The 17,120-nt window shown below is 33.5% G+C and overlaps 1 pseudogene; it reads left to right on the top strand.

The window, feature by feature from the left end:
- The first annotated feature begins 737 nt into the window (after positions 1 to 737).
- On the top strand, positions 738 to 8,055 carry LOC125856735 (uncharacterized; annotated as a pseudogene).
- Positions 8,056 to 17,120: the final 9,065 nt, after the last annotated feature.

Raw genomic sequence — 17,120 nt, 5'->3', positions numbered from 1 at the left:
TATTCTAGTTTTTTTTATTACAATAGTAATATTTTAATTAGAAATATGACAATATATTATAAAATAAATAGCTACACGATTTAAGACCTATTTTATTGGTTAATGAGATGATTTTATGGGACTCATATTTTACCATTTATTTTAGAGCAAACTACATACATCCCACTACTTTAGACCATAATTACTTGGAATCCTGGTAGATTTCTAAATTACTTTCTATACTTTTTTTTTTCCAGTCGGATAACATGAATCAAAAGTGGTTAGATATGTGTATCTATTAGAATTAAAAGGAAAAAATACGTTATTTAATTAATTTAAATTAAATGGTGTAACTTAATTCCATGATTAAAGGAGTAAAATATGGGGATTTAACAAACAAACAGATTTGGTGGATCAATTCATATCAGCTGTTACAGGTTTTTGAAGAAAACTAAATCACACAGATTAACAGATTTGGTGTTGTAAACTTCGTCTTCTTCGTCTATTTATTCCTTTGAATCCTGAATTTTTAAAGTTTTTTTTTTTCAAATGACGGATATAACCATATTGTTAAGGCATTCGGGGTCATGGATCTCTGAAATTCATTAGAAAAATTATAGAATTGATGGAATACCATTGAGAGAGAATGCAACCTACAATGGTCTAGTCGATGGTATTTCAACACAACTAGGAATTGATTGTTCACGCAAAAAAATGGAGATAAGATACATGATGAAATTGATTGTTCACGCAAAAGAATGGAGATAAGATACACGATGGAAGACAATATAACTCTAATGAAAAATTGAAACGACACGGGGATGAGGTTTTTTATGGAATTGAAAAGTCGTGCAATCCAATTGCGGGTTGTATCCATTATGCATAACAACGAAAGAGCAAAATTTTGAATGCAGCAACAATTGTGAAATATCTTTTGACCAAGATACATCCATTGTTGAAGTTGGAGGTGACGTTGAGACTGTATCTTAGCAGTTTTTGCAGATAATCATAGTGTAGATGCTAGGGCTGGGCATTCGGTAATTCGATTCAATTTTGTTTTTTTTTTTGGTTTTTTCGGTTCTTGTACAACGTGTACCGTAATTTGTTTCGGTTTGGTTTTTTTAAGTTCGGTTTGATTTATGTTATTTCGATTCAATTTTTTTATGGGCCTGCTTAGTGGGCTTTTTAAAATTTAAAATTTTACAATTTTTTTGTTTGATTTTTCAGCTTAATGGACTAAAAATAGTTACATTGCTATATCATAATAGCTGCAATATTCTGTGAAATAACACCAAAGAAGATACCATAAGTCTAACCTGCCAATCTGCCATTAGGCATTAACACCAAAGAAGCTCACATCTATGTAGTAAATTAAAATAACACCAAAGAAGCTCACATTAAAAGTCAAAACGAAGTGCCATACTGCCAATTTGCCATTAGGCATTAACACCACAAATTTTTAATTCACAATGTCACTAAAGCACACAAAATTTTAATTAACAATGTCACTAAAATAAAAGTGCATTGTAGTTTATGTCTTCACAAATACAATGATCAATTGATCATGCCATAAGTCATTACACAACAACATAATAACAATCTAACAAGTAACAATAATGCACCAATGTAGTTTCTTCCATGAGACTACTTTCAAGTGCCAACAATAACAAACAATAATGAGCAACAAACAATGTAGCTTCTTGCCTTCTTCCATGAGATCACTTTCAAATGCCAACAATAACAAACAACAATAATGAGTTTTCTTGATTTTCTTCCATGAGATCATTTTCAACTTTCAAGTCGCAAGTGCCAACAAAAATACTAACAAAACTTAGTACTTATTGAACAACAAAATGATAAGATGGACTTGAATGATAAGACGGACATTTCAAAATCAAAGAAGAATTGTTCCAGCATAATCTCGAGCGTACAAGTGTCCTCCTCATTGCCATACACCTAGCACATTCTCAAGAAGCTTCTAGATTGTATTTTTTTACTTTCTTCTTATCTTAAGCAGTATATAGGAAATATTATTTTGTACAACAAATTAGTTTGTTAGGGAATAATCAATAGTTAGTGGACATATGTCTAAGTAGTTAGATTTTATTCTCTATCTATTGAAACGATGTACAACAAGAGCAAAATATAAAGAAGGCAGAAAATCTTTCCAAATTGTTTCGTCTCTTTTCAATATGGTATCATAGCAGGTTCTGTGAAGAACCCTATTCAAAGCTTTCTGCATATAATTTTGCTTCCTCCTGGATCTATATCAATTTTTTGTTTGAAGATCTTTTGAGATGGTTATTACCACTACAAACTCTGCTACTTCTTCTGAGACCGTTGTTCATTCGACAATAGATCCTATCAATTCTTTTCATCCTTACTACATCTCACACTCTAATTCACCATGGATGCTTCTTGTTAATACCCCCCTTTAGTATCAAAGAAGAATTGGTCCAGCATAATCTCGAGCGTACAAGTGTCCTCCTCATTGCCATACACCTAGCACATTCTCAAGAAGCTTCTAAATTGTATTTTTTTACTTTTCTTCTTATCTTAAGCAGTATATAGGAAATGTTATTTTGTACAGCAAATTAGTTTGTTAGGGAATAATCAATAGTTAGTGGACATCTGTCCAGGTAGTTAGATTTTATTCTCTATATATTGAAACGATGTACAACAAGAGCAAAATATACAGAAGACAGAAAATCTTTCCAAATTGTTTCGTCTCTTTTCAATATGGTATCAGAGCAGGTTCTGTGAAGAACCCTATTCAAAGCTTTCTGCATATAATTTTGCTTCCTCCTGAATCTATATCAATTTTTTGTTTGAAGATCTTTTGAGATGGTTATTACCACTACAAACTCTGCTACTTCTTCTGAGACCGTTGTTCATTCGACAATAGATCCTATCAATTCTTTTCATCCTTACTACATCTCACACTCTAATTCACCATGGATGCTTCTTGTTAATACCCCCCTTTAGTATCAAAGAAGAATTGGTCCAGCATAATCTCGAGCGTACAAGTGTCCTCCTCATTGCCATACACCTAGCACATTCTCAAGAAGCTTCTAAATTGTATTTTTTTACTTTTCTTCTTATCTTAAGCAGTATATAGGAAATGTTATTTTGTACAGCAAATTAGTTTGTTAGGGAATAATCAATAGTTAGTGGACATCTGTCCAGGTAGTTAGATTTTATTCTCTATATATTGAAACGATGTACAACAAGAGCAAAATATACAGAAGGCAGAAAATCTTTCCAAATTGTTTCGTCTCTTTTCAATAGTACTTTACGTCTTTCTTCATTGTCTCGATTCTTGGACCTTTTAAGATAAAATCAAATGTGAGAATACTACTTTTAAGATTAAAAAAATGATATGATTAAATAAATGACGTATTGAACTCACCACTTGCAAGTCAATTATAGATCAACAATGGAAGAGTTTTTTCCACTATTTGCCATCTCTATAAATAAGAAAATCAAACATGTCATACAAGATACAACACAATAAGTATTTTATTTTTTCCAAAAACAAATAAAAAATAAAAAGTCTTACCAAGTTCAATTTTTTCAAGAAACTCCAAACTTTCTTCAACACAAATAGGCTTAGTTTCTTGTCTAAGACAATCTTGAACACAAATAAGGTATTGCACACATTTGGGAGTCAATGAACTTCTAAAGGGATCAAGAATACGACCACCGATGCTAAATGCACATTCCGATGCCACACTCGACATAGAAATAACCAATACATCTCGAGCCAACTATGAAAGTATAGGAAATCTAGGAGAATTAACTTTCCACCAAATCAAAAATATCAAAATCCTCAGATTCAGGCTATTGGTCTTCAAGAAGATATCTATCCAACTCAGATTTAACATCTAAACTTCCAGAATCTTTCTTTTGTTTCTTCATGTAAAACTTAGTTCTCAAAGAATTTGTTTTCACACTTTGAGAAAGACCACAAGTAGATGAATCAGATAACTCAGACGAAGATGATTGATTTTTAGAACCTTTTGCATACTTACTTACATAGATCGCAAATAATTTCTTCAAGTAAGCATCTACTTCATTATTCACTATCTCTCCCTTTTCTTCCCCAAGTAATTCTTCAAGAGCAAAACTAACATACACAAATTTATTGCGAGGATCCAAAACAGAAGCAATAAAAAGCATTTTGTTCATCTTTTCAGGAGTACCTCAATATTTCTTGAATTTTTCTTTCATCCCCGTAGCCATTTTACTCAAATCAAAATCATCACTTGTCATACATACTTTCAAATATGCATCAAGTTCACATATATCCTCAAAATGAATATTACAAGTAACATACCGTTAACCTGAAACTTTCAATGTGAGCTCATAAATTTTTTCAAGAAACTTTGTGACATTCCTCACATTAGTCCAATCCTCATTTTGAATTGAACCTGCAATAGTTCCATCTTCACAAACATCAGTAGCAATAAAATAATTAAAATTACCACCATAAAGATCAAACCTCTCAAAAGCCTTCTCAAACTTTTCTGCTGTGTCCAACATCAAATAGGTGGAATTCCAGCTAGTAGGTACATCTAAAAGACAATATTTTGTCACATTCTATCTTTTGCATTTCAACACATTTCAAAAAGTTTCTTGTCCTTGTAGAAGATGATCTAACATATTTCACCATGTGTCTCACCCGTTTGATAGAAGGACCAATTTCTTTCAAACCATCTTTCACAATCAAATTAAGTATGTGAACCATACATTTCACGTGAAGATGCTTACCATCCATCATATTAGTTCCCCACATATCTAATTTTTTGGACAACTCTAAAACCGCCACATCATTTGAAGAGGCATTATCATCCGTAACAGTAAAGACATTGTCCAAATTCCAATCAAGTAAACAATTACTAATACACTCAGCCAAATGCTCACCTTTATGACTAGTGATAAGACAAAAATTTAATATTCTTTTATGAAGCACCCAGTCCCTATCAATAAAGTGAGCAGTCAAACACATATAATTGAATCTTTGCACCGAAGTCCATGTGTCTGTTGTGATACAAATTCTTGGTTGTATTTCTCTTAAAGACTTTTTCAAATCTATTCTCAATTCACCATAAACTTCATAAGAATCCCTTGTTATGGTTCTACGAGAAGAAATCCGAAACAAAGGTTGGACTTTACTCATAAACTTCTTAAATCCTTCTTTTTCAACAAAACTAAAAGGTAGTTCATCCAAAATTATCATCTCAACTAAAACTCTTTTAGCTACCTTTTTGCTCAAATTTTCAAGTCTCTATCGAAGAACTGTTACTTTAAATATTTAACAATTTTTGAATACTAGGTGCAACAGGCGGGGGCTTATACACTTTACATCGGTTCGTCAAATGCTGTCTCAGTCCACTTGTTTCATTTCTAGTTGTATTAGCAGCATAATTTTGTTTACAATGTAAACACTTTGCTTTAACTAATACATCATTTTCAATTTTTTTTAAAGTGTTGCCAATTAGGAGATCTAGGATCCATTTCTTTTCTTTTTCTTGTTTCCTCTGTGCCAATTGACGCATCATTGCTATTAGTAGGTGTATTATTCATAGAATCAACCATACTTATTCGACTTTGACTAGCCACACCCATATTTAATTGATTTTGTTCAGCCATCTATATAAAATAAAATAAAAATTCACAATGAATTCACACACTAACAACTAACTAGTAACAAAAGCTAAAATAAAAAAGAAAAATAAATGGAAAAAGAAATATTCATTTTGAAACTTGATAACTTAAAATGGAAGAAGACATATTGACAAAAAAAAAATCAATCCATCGACTACAATATTTGATGGTGGTTGCCGGTCTGTCGATGGTGATCGCCGGTCGGCTGCTAGGTGATGCTGGTCGCTGCTGCGTGCTGCTGGTCACTGGCTCGCTGCTGCGTGAATCGTGATGACTGTTGCCTGAGTGGTGCGTGGCTGCGTGCTGGCCTGCTGCAATCTGGTCGGCCGGTCGTTAGCTTGTTGCTAATCGGCCGGTCACCGAAAAATGTGGGAAGTACCAAGGGTGAAGTGGAAAAAAGTCAAAGATTGTAGACTAATGTGCGGCTGAGGGCTGCTATGCTAAAAGCTGAAATGTTAAAGTTGGACTTGGACTTGGACCTAATTTTACCTATTTTTTATTTAATATTAATAAAATATTAATAATATTATAAATATAGTATAATATATTTCGGTACACCGAAATATCAAATTATGTAAAATGACATACCAAAACCCGAACCGAAATATCAAAAAATACGAAAATATATATCGAATACCGAACCAAAAACCGAAATATCAAAACCAAAATAATTCGGTTTGGTTCGATATTTCGGTTTCTCGGTGTTTATGTCCAGCCCTAGTAGATGCGTTATGCATTTTGGATAGTAATTAGGATCATGTTATTTTCGATCGTAGCCACAAAATAGCTAAAATCAAACAGTTGTATAAGGACAAGACTACTATTGTGGCTGTAATGCAAAAATATGTCATAGACAATCAATTTCAATTCAATGTTGTAAGATCTGACACAAAGAGGTTAGTCATATTCGTTATTTTATCGGATACATGATGTGCATGCTTTTGTGTATTTTAGAAGCATGAAAAAATGTGTCATAAGTTAGTGTTTTCGGACAAATAAAGTATATCTATAACAAAATATTGTATATGTCATTGTTAAGAGAGTAAAAATCTAATGTTGAAGAGTAATAAATGTTTTTGTAGCATAGATATTTATAGTGTGTATCTCGGACAAATGAAGTGTATCTCGGACAAATAATGTATACATTATTGTTAAAATAAAATGATTTAATATTGATGAGTAATAATGGTTTATGTAGCATCAATAATTTGTTGAGCATGTATCTTAGATAACAAGCTATCACAGATACATGGAAAATTTGTCATAATTTTATAGTGTGTATCTAGAACTAATGAAGTGTATCTCGGATAAATAATGTATACGTCATTGTTAAAATAAAAAGATCTAATGCTGAAGAGTAATAGTGGTTTTTGTTGGCATTAATATTTTGTTGTTCATGTATCTTAGATAATAAGTTAGCACAAATATATGGAAATTTTGTCATGATTTTATAGTATGTATCTCAAACAAATGAAATATATCTCGGATAAATAATATATAGATAACTGTTTAAGTAAATATCTAATGATGAAAGTAATGATTTGCATAGAGTGTATGATTCGTTAGACATTTATAGCAGAATCGTTATTAGTATCTTTATATATAATTTAGTATAGGGTTAAGTTCATTAAGCTGTATCTTATATAATTAAGCATGTATCTGTTAGTTTCAACGATTATAACTGAGTGCCTTTGTGTGCAGTTATATTTTGAGATGTATGTCTGAGAATTGCCAATGGATATTCAAATCTTCGTGTTTGAATAAAACAACTTTATTTCGAGTTAGATATTTCAATATCGAGCACACATGTCCGTTAAAGGATAAATTGTGCTCACAACATCAAGCAACAATTGGTCTAATATCTGGAATAGTTGCTCCAAAATATGAAAATCATAAAAGAAAGCATACACCAAAGAACATCGAAGAAGATGTGAAACGTGACTTGGGAGTGGACATTAATTACATGAAGTCATGGCGTTTGAAAGAGAGAGCTAATAAAATATTAAGAGGTGGTCCGACTGAGGGTTACACTAAAATGCCTAGCTACTTGTATATATTGGATAATGTGTATCCAAACTCTTACATCCGAATGCATAAATCAGCAGAGAATGAGTTCATGTATCTATTTTTAGCGTTGTATCCTCTTATAAATGATTTTCAGCACTGCAGGATAATTATTGTTGTGGATGGGGCTCACCTAAAAGGAGTTTATAAGGGCATATTTGTTTCTGCTAGCACTCTGGATGGAGCAGGTTTGTGAAATTAATTATTAGATACATTATGTTATTTGTATATCTCTATATGGTGGAATTTAATAAGATAGTTAACTTTAAAAAGTACTATACGTATATGTATTTGTCTATTTGTTTTTCCAGGATGTATACTACCACTTGCCTATGGTGTAGTTGACTCTGGTTTTTGAGCATTATAGAGGTGTTTTTGGTAAGCGTGTCAATATCTGTGTTGTATTAGATCGTCATGAAAGAATTATAAAGGTTGTGAGCAGAGTGTATCCTATTGTGCCCCATTCGTGTGTTTGACATTGTAACACCTCGGTCTTAGAAGGAGCTAAATTTAGAAAGAGCTAAATTGAGATTGGTACAAGTTACTCTTTAATTGTGAGTTTTGGATCAACTTCAAACGACCATAACTTTCAGCACAAGATGAATTAGGTGGCCCATGAGATATCAAATCGAAGTTCATTGAGTCCACTTTCCAACACCGCCGAGTTTACTAAATTTTGAATATGGATGAAAGAGATATGTCCGTTTGAGTGTAGTATGTCTAGTTAAGGCATTTAATCCATTTTAAGGAGGGGTATTTTGGTCTTTTCCTTACCCCACTAGCCTAGCATATATTTTCACCCAAATAGGGGTCTAAACTGATTGAGATAAGTTTTCACAATTCCTAAACACGCTTAGGGTTTTATAGAAACGTTCAAGAGGAGAATAAGATGATTGCTCAAGATTTTTGCGAGCTTTGAGGATTCTCATCAGGAAGTTAGTTCTTTCGAGGTATGTAAATTTTCATAGTGATGGGTTTGTTCACCCTCACGCCAATCATGAGTTTCTTTAATGAATTCGTCCATGAGATTGAGTATTGAGAATCTTATTGAGTTCTTGAGATTTTGTGCTTCATTCTTTGATAATGGAGTTTTGTTGAGTTCTTGAGGTGAGAATCTTGCGAATGAGTGTTGTTCTTGGTGGGGTTTGAGTGGATTTTGTTGTAATTACGTTGGGTTTAAGAATCCAAATGAGTTTGGGAGGAAATCGTTTGATTCCAGATGAATTAGGCCTTGAATTGAGCAAGAAAAATTTGTAGGGTTTTCTGGGCAAGGGGTGGGGTGGGGTGTCGCGCCACTGAAGCGCCAAGGGGGGCTGGTGCCCCACTCCTGCAGTGCGCCAGAATTAGGGTTTTGAAGTTTAGGGGTTGGTACCCCGCGCCAGGAATGCGCTAGGGTCGCCTGCTCCTTGCTTCTCTTCCGTCTTTCATTACATTTGAGTTCTCTTAAATGGTGTCTTCACTCGCTTCTTAATTATAACTATCTAAAAATTAATAAATCATTGAGAGATCCTGCATATCCTAAACATAACTCTTTAATTCACATTTCAAATTCAAGGTAGAGTTAAGAGTAAAGTTCGAAGTAGTCCTTTTGAGTCATTTTGAGAAGTCTTCTACAATTATGTATAACTTGTTTTATGACTTGAGTAAATGAGTTGAGTTCATGTTTCAAAATGAATATAAGGGATCTAAGTATTCCCAAGTGCAAACACTTTTACATTTAAAACAAGATGAGAACCTTGATTTCTAAACGAGTTCATGAGGAGTTTTTGAGCATTAGCTCTTAAAAAGAACCTTTTGAATAATAATCTCAAGTTTAGGATGAGTCATGTTTTTAAACATATGAGCACGAGTTATATATATTATTGGGAATAGTATTGAGCACCGAGATGAGGATGAGTTCAGACAACTCAAAATCCTCATAAACCATGTATGCCAACATGGGTAAAGGGTCATACGTTTTAGATGATTCCTTATTGATTTTAAGCATAACTTGTGGATCGACTTAGTTGAAGATGTTCTATACTCCGACAAGGTATAAGACAGTTCTGGCAGCGTGGGCGAGACGTTGTATCATCACGTAGCTCATAGTGATGGTTGTCAGTTAAAGAATCTCTCAAAAAAGAGTAAAGAGTTTATTATTGTATTTTTATACATATTTTGAGTTATTATCCATTGTTTTGAAAGCTTTAAACATGTTGCATCTTTTATTGTTGCCTTCATAATGAGTTGAGTATTCTTGAGGTGAGTTGAGTATTCTTGAGTTGAGTTGAGAAGAGGTGAGTATGTCTTTCTTTCTACCAGTTCAAGCTTCTGTGTCTTCATTTCTACCAGTTCAAGACGAGGTGGTCTGCATCATTTCATGATGCAGATACAGGTATTCGGATCATCAACCGGTGCTTCGTTGATCCCATCACATTCCAGCTAGTTTGGTGAGCCTCCTTTGCTTTCCGGAGGGATTCACATTATGGATTTTGTTTTGTTAGGATGCCGTGGGTCTTGTCTCGACTTCTATCATAGTTATTTAGAGGCTTCACAGATAATAGCATTTTGAGGAGTCTTTTCCATTTTCTTGTTGATGTTTAAAGTCTTTGTGTTGAACACTTGCATTCATTTGAGTATTTCACACCGTTTAAGTTAAGCTACTTTACTATTTTGATCTTATGAGTTAATATGTGCTTTTGAGTTCCTGTGTTGTTGAGTACGTCTTCCGCTGAGTATTGAGCCAAGCCAAGGGTTCGCTTGGGGACCAACAATGGTTCTCGAGTGCCGTCCACGTCCAGATTTTAGGGTCAGGGCGTGACATACATCTTTAGAAGAATGTGTGTAAGAATTATAAGAAGAGCAAAAATACATTAAGCAATGTGTTTTATGCGATGGCGAAGGCATACAAGCAAGAAGATTTTGATGAACTGATGAAGAAACTAGAGAATATGGATCATAGAGTAAAGGATTATATTATGTTAGCAAGATAAGAGAAATAGACAAGAGTATATGCACCGGTAAATAAAGGTAGGATGATGACGAATATTGTTGAATGTGTCAATTCTTGTTTAGTAGAGGCAAGGGAATTGTAACATCCCTCCTTAGAAAGAGCTAATTTTAGAAAGCGCTAAATTGGAAATAGCTAAGTCTGAAAATTTTGAAGTTATACTTAAGTTGTGAGTCTTGGGTCAACTTCAAACGACCATAATTTTCAGTACATGATGACTTAGGTGGCCCCTAAGATATCATATGAAAGGTCTTGTAATCCTCTTTCCAAGGCCACTGAGTTTGCTAAATTTAGAGCTCACATGAGGGAGATATCCCCATTTGAAGTTAGCATGTCCAATTAAGGAAAGTTACTCGAATTAGTGAGGAGTATTTTGGTCTTTTCCTTAACTAACAAAATTAAAACGAATTTAGTATTATTTTTGGGGTCAAATCTGACTTGGGTCAGTTTTCATAAATGAAAATATGCTTAGGGCTTTGAGAAGAGTTTAAGAAGAGGAGAAAAGTTCAGGGCGTTCGTCAAGATTCGAAAGATTTTCAAGGGTTTTTTGCCAAGGATTCGATCCTAAGAGGTATGTGAGTTCTCATAGTGTTGGGTTCGTTTACCCACATGCTAATCATACTATTTTAATGCACTTGTATTTTCAAAGTTGAAGGATTTGAGTTCTTGATTAGTGTTTTTGTAGTATTGCTTTCGTTCTTGAATTAAGATGGGTTTGATGAGTTCTTGAGATAATCGTATTGTGTTCAAGAGTTTCTTTTGAGTGGATTCTTGTGTAATTGTATTTGGTAATTGGATCTAAGGAAAACTTGAGGAAATCAATTGATTAAAAGTTATTTGTAATCAGAAAATGAGAAAGAAAATTCATCGTATGTTTTTGGACAGAGGCTGGTGCGCCGTGCCAGTTATGCGCCAGGAAGAAGGTTCTGTAGTTTAGGTCCTGGGCGCCGCGCCACTCAGTGCACCCTAACTGCCCTTCAGTATTTTAGGTGATTTCTCCCCGAGCCACTCATTGCGCCAAAGTCGCCTTCCCCCAGCCCTTTTGACATCGTTCGGCCCGTCTGAGTTCTTTGATAGGATACCTTCACTCCTTTCTAATTCTAATCAGTATAACCTACATCTAAACATCTAGCTATCATTCATAACATGATTCATAACCTTGAATTCATAATTCAAATTTAAGGTAGATTTGAGAGTCAAGTCTTGAGAGTTCCTTCGAGTTTTTCAAGAAGTGTTTTGCAAACCTTTTTAAACTTGTTTTAAGACTTGGAGCAGTTGAGTTTGAGGAAGAGTAGAGTTGAGTTCATTTTCTTTAAAATGATATATGGGAACTAAGTATTCCCAAGAGTAAATGTTTTTACATTTAAGATGAGAGGAAACACCGATTTCCAAAAGAGTTCATGAGCAGTTGAGTACTATCTTTTTTAAGAGAAATGTTTTTGAGTAATAATCTCAAAGTTGAGGAAGAGGAAATGTTTTCTTTAAAACATATGAGCTAAGTTATATTTTGGGAGTAGTATTGAACACTGATATGGGGGAGAGTTCTAACAACTCACAACCCCCATAAACCATGTAGCCAACGTGGGTAGAAAGGGTCATATTTTTTAGATGATTCCTTATTGTTTTTTTAGCATAGACTATTGGATCCACTTAGTTAGTAGTCCTATACCCCGACAAAGTATAGGACAGTTTTGGCAGCCTGGGTTAAACGCTGTATCATTACATAACTCATAGTGATGGTTGTCGATTAGAGAATCTTCCACAGAGTTATTTTGTATTTTTATATACAAACTGAGTTATTATTGTATTTTTCAATACATTGACTTGCTATCTACTGTTTTAAAAGCTTTTCTTTATAATGCATCTTTACTACTGCTTTATATTGAAATGTGTTGAGTAAATTTGAGTATCTTTGAGGTTGAGTTGAGTTGAGACGAGGTAAGTTATTTCTTTCAGTTCCAGTTCAAGCTTATGTCATGTTTTAGCTTTCCCCTCGCATGCTCATACATTCCATGTAGTGACGCCATTTGGTTTGCATCTTTTATGATGCAAATACAGGTAATCAGGATCATCAACTAGTGCTTACTTGATCCAGCCGAGTTCCAGTTGTTTGGTGAGCTTCCTTACTTTCGGAGGATCCCTTATTTATCTTCAGTTATTTCAATTTGTTAGGATGATCGAGGGTCTTGTCCCGACATCCCTCATTGTATTAAAAGCTTCATAGATAGATAAACACTAGTTCATTAGTCTTTTTATTTTCAGTTGTTCATGTTGAGACTTGAGTTGCCTCTTTTGGCTAGTTGAATGTTTCTTTAAACATTTCTGAGTTTATCTTTTGAGACATTTGAGTTAAAGTTTACTTTTTAAGGTTCTTTTATTGTTGAGTTAGTAGAGTTGAGCCAGGACAAGGGTTTGCTTGGGGCCAACAATGGTTCTCGAGTGCCAGTCGCGTCCAGGGTGTAGGCTCAGGGAGTGACATGAATTACCAATAATTGAATTTATGGAAGAAGCTCGAATATTTTTTGGAGATTGGAATTGCAAAAATAGAGAAAAGGCAACATTACATTTGCTACCCTTTGAAGAAGATTTCAAGAGATTCTATTTGTGAATGAGGCACGATCATCGCGTATGACGGTAGATATAATTTGTTAGATTGTGTATCTGGTAAATATATAATTATTTAGATACATTATAACAAAAGTTTCGAGATATATGAAAAGATGTATCTAAATCTGTTTTGTTTGCAATATTATGAAAGTTATATATATAATACATATATAAGGTTAGTATTGTTACATTTCAGGTTAGACCCTCTTCTGATTCATTGTACGGGGTTAATGACAGTGAAAGACATTAAATTGTTTGCTTGATTAGTAAAACATATAGTTGTGGAAGGTTCCAACTAGACGAGATACCATGTTCACATGCATTTGTGGTTTTGAAAAAAAGGCATAACTGAGTTTGGATCATACTGCTCAGACTATTACAAGCCATCAACACTTATAAATACTTAAGAGATACCAATTGGTCCACTACCAGATGAACATGATTGACAAATACCTTTCAATGTGTTAAACAAAGATGTTTTACCGCTTAGATACAAACAACCACCCGGGAGGTCAAAGAAGAGCAGACATAAGAACATGGGTGAAAGAATATCATTAAGTACGAATTGTTGTGGACAATGTGGTTAGGAAGGTCACATTCGATGTACTTGTAGTTATTTTCCAATGAAGAGATGAATTCTCCTATTTTTAGATACATTTGAATGTTTTTTAGTCTTGTCAATGAAGTTTCATACTCTTTTATTTTGTTACGATTTTTCCTTGACATTATTGATACATATACATATAAATGAATCTGAACCGTCAATTTGATCAATGAGATTGATTACACGTATATAGAGAAGATATGTAATGGCATGATATAATATGTCAAATACATAAAAGATACAGTACTAGATAGAGCAATATCTGCTTGAAAAATATCTTTATGAGATATAGTATGTCAAATACATATACTTGAAAAACATACGACATTAAAAAAAAATCATCTGTGGGTGCCTTTTTTATGACCTGTTTGGTGTATGTAGTCAGCTTAAAAAATTACATTATGATAACTTTAAGAATTTCACTTAATGTACATTCCATAAAACACAAGATAATTTCATGACAAAATACCAAATACTTAAGAGCCTTTATATGAAGATATTAAAAATATAGGTTAATAACCTTACAAAAATGACAAAATGTGAACTTAGATACGTTATATGAATGTTTCTTAATGTATCTAATAACGTTAAACTTAGCTAAATAAAAACTTAAGCTGGCTAATCTATATTGATCTTTTCAATGTCATCTGAATCGACAAAAATGCTTCTTAGCTCAGGTGGATCTTCGAATGCAACAACTGCCACCTCATCAAATCCTTTAATGTATGAACAAATAGTATTTCCTTGGGTGAAAGCATTCTGTACAAGCACTTGATCTATATACGTATGATAAATAAATCTCATCAATGAGGAGTTCAAAATGACGCATTATCGTACGATTGGGACTTTGACTTCTTTCTTAAATAGTAGAAAATCACATCCATGTGCTATAACGATAAAATAATGATCTAAAAGACAAAGGCAATTACATTTGATATTTTGATACACAAACCATTTTATTCTAGATACATGTTACAATTGAAGATACTCTTGTTTGATTGACTAGATACATGTGGTAACTTATGATACAAACAATCTATGTATATCATTTTAAAAGTATTATTATGTATTGTATTAAAGATACATCATGCAACTATGCCATATTGAAGATACAAACAATGACGCTATTGAAATTGTTTGTGTTACCTCGTTGTTCTAACAATTGCTAGCAAATGACATGATGTAAAATTAGTTTTTGATTAGATTGTTCCTAAACTTAGATCTATTCTTCGCTTGAATGTTGAACGATGAATAGTCAGATGTTGCAACCATTGCAAATTTGTTAATGAAAAGATACAAATAAAAAGTTCTTTTATTGACAATTCAATGTTAATGAGCAACAAATTTAACAAGATTCATACTATTTTGTGAATTATCAGCCATTAAACTAGTATGGAAAATTAACAAATTCAATCAATGAAAAACCTATAAATTTTAACTTTGAACCTATTATATCTTTGAGTTAGATACATGAAGATGATGTCAAACAAAAATACATTAACCGAATAAATCTTACTTTACCTCTATATGTAATGCTGCTTATGGAGAGTTGGTTATGAAATTCGTACAAGCAAAGATGTATTGAGTTGGTTGAGAAGAAGGACGTAATGGAGGATGAAGGAGAATTATGTGTAGAAGTGGGTTAAGATACAAGGGAGACGTGGGATTGGGGAGGGAAACATTTGTGTTGAAGAGAGAGAAACAAATTTGAATTGTAAAAGTCCCATTAATTAAGGAGGTATAATTTAGGATAATTATTTGTAACACCCCGGAAATTTTTTGAGCTAAGACTCNAAAGAATTAAAGATAATTCATTCAAGTCATTTCTTAAGTTCTTTTAAGCGTTGAGTCAACTTCAAATGATCATAACTTTCAGTACAAGATAAGTTAGGTGGCCCATAAGATATCAAATAAAAAATCTTTGAATTATCTTTCCATCGCCATGAAGTTTGATAATTTTTGATCATGAATGAGTGAGATATTCCCTTTTGAAGTCAGACTGTCCAGTTAAGGAAAGTTATCTGAAAATATGAGGTGTATTTTGGTCTTTTCCTTACCTAATCAGATTTAATTCGTTTCTAGTAATAATTTAGGGGTCTAAAAAGATTAGAATCAGTTTCATTCACCCCTAATACAGTTAGGGTTTTAGAAGAGAGTCCAAGAAGAGAAAAAGGGAGAAAAGAGGAAGGGGTCAAAGCGTTCGTTGAGATTTTTGAGTTTCGTTGTGGATTTTCGCCAAGGGTTTGATCCCTAAGAGGTATTTAAGTTTTTGTAGTGTTGGGTTCTTTCACACACACTCCAATCATGATTTACATATTCGAATTCGTCCATAAAGATTGAAAGATTTAAGTTCTTGATGAGTGTTCTTGAAGTTTTGCTTTCGTTGTTGAATTAGGATGTGTTTGATGAGTTCTTGAGATAAATTCTTTGAATTTGAAGGTTGTTTTTTAGTATATTATTGTGTACTTATGCTGGGTATTCGAATCTAAGTTAGTTGGGAAGAAACCATTCGATTCTAGGCGAATTAGGGCAAAAAATCGAAGAAGAAAATTCATCGGATAGTTCTAGAGAGGGGCTGGGGCGCCGCCCCAGCAATGCGCCACAAAGTAGGTTCTTAACTTTAGGGGATGGCGTCCCCCACTAGGAATTCGCCAGGGTCTTCCCCCACTCTTTTTCCATCGGTTGTCCCGTTTGAGTTTCTTTGAAGTGCATCTTCACCCCTTATGATTCTAACTACTTAAAACTACTTATAAACACCTAGAAATCATTCATAACATGAATCATAACCTTGAGTTCATAATTCAAATTCAAGGGAGAGTTAAGAGTAAGTCTTGAGAGTTCTTTCGAACATTTTGAGAAAGTCCCTTTGAGTCTTTTTTGAGGAGTCTTCTACAATTTCTAATAACTTATTTCAAGACTCGAGCAAGTGAGTGTGAAAATGAGGAAAATGTATTCATGAGTCTACATAATCATCGAGATCCTGTATGTCATGAATCATAACTCTTGAATTCATAATTCAAATTCAAGAGAGAGAGTTAAGAGTAAAGTTCAAGAAAGCCTTTGAGTTAAATTTATGAATCCATTGAGATCAACTATTGATTTTGAGTCATGTTTTGAGGAAGTAAGTATGAGAATGAGAATAGTCGTATACATGAGTTCCATATTGTTATGTAGACCCTTGAGTCAAGGCGTTCATGCCCATAATTTTTG

Source organism: Solanum stenotomum, chromosome 2 (genome assembly GCF_019186545.1).
Source record: "Solanum stenotomum isolate F172 chromosome 2, ASM1918654v1, whole genome shotgun sequence".
Classification (NCBI taxonomy): Eukaryota; Viridiplantae; Streptophyta; class Magnoliopsida; order Solanales; family Solanaceae; genus Solanum; species Solanum stenotomum.
Note: the sequence above shows the minus strand (reverse complement) of the source record. Positions and strands in the feature narration are given on the sequence as shown.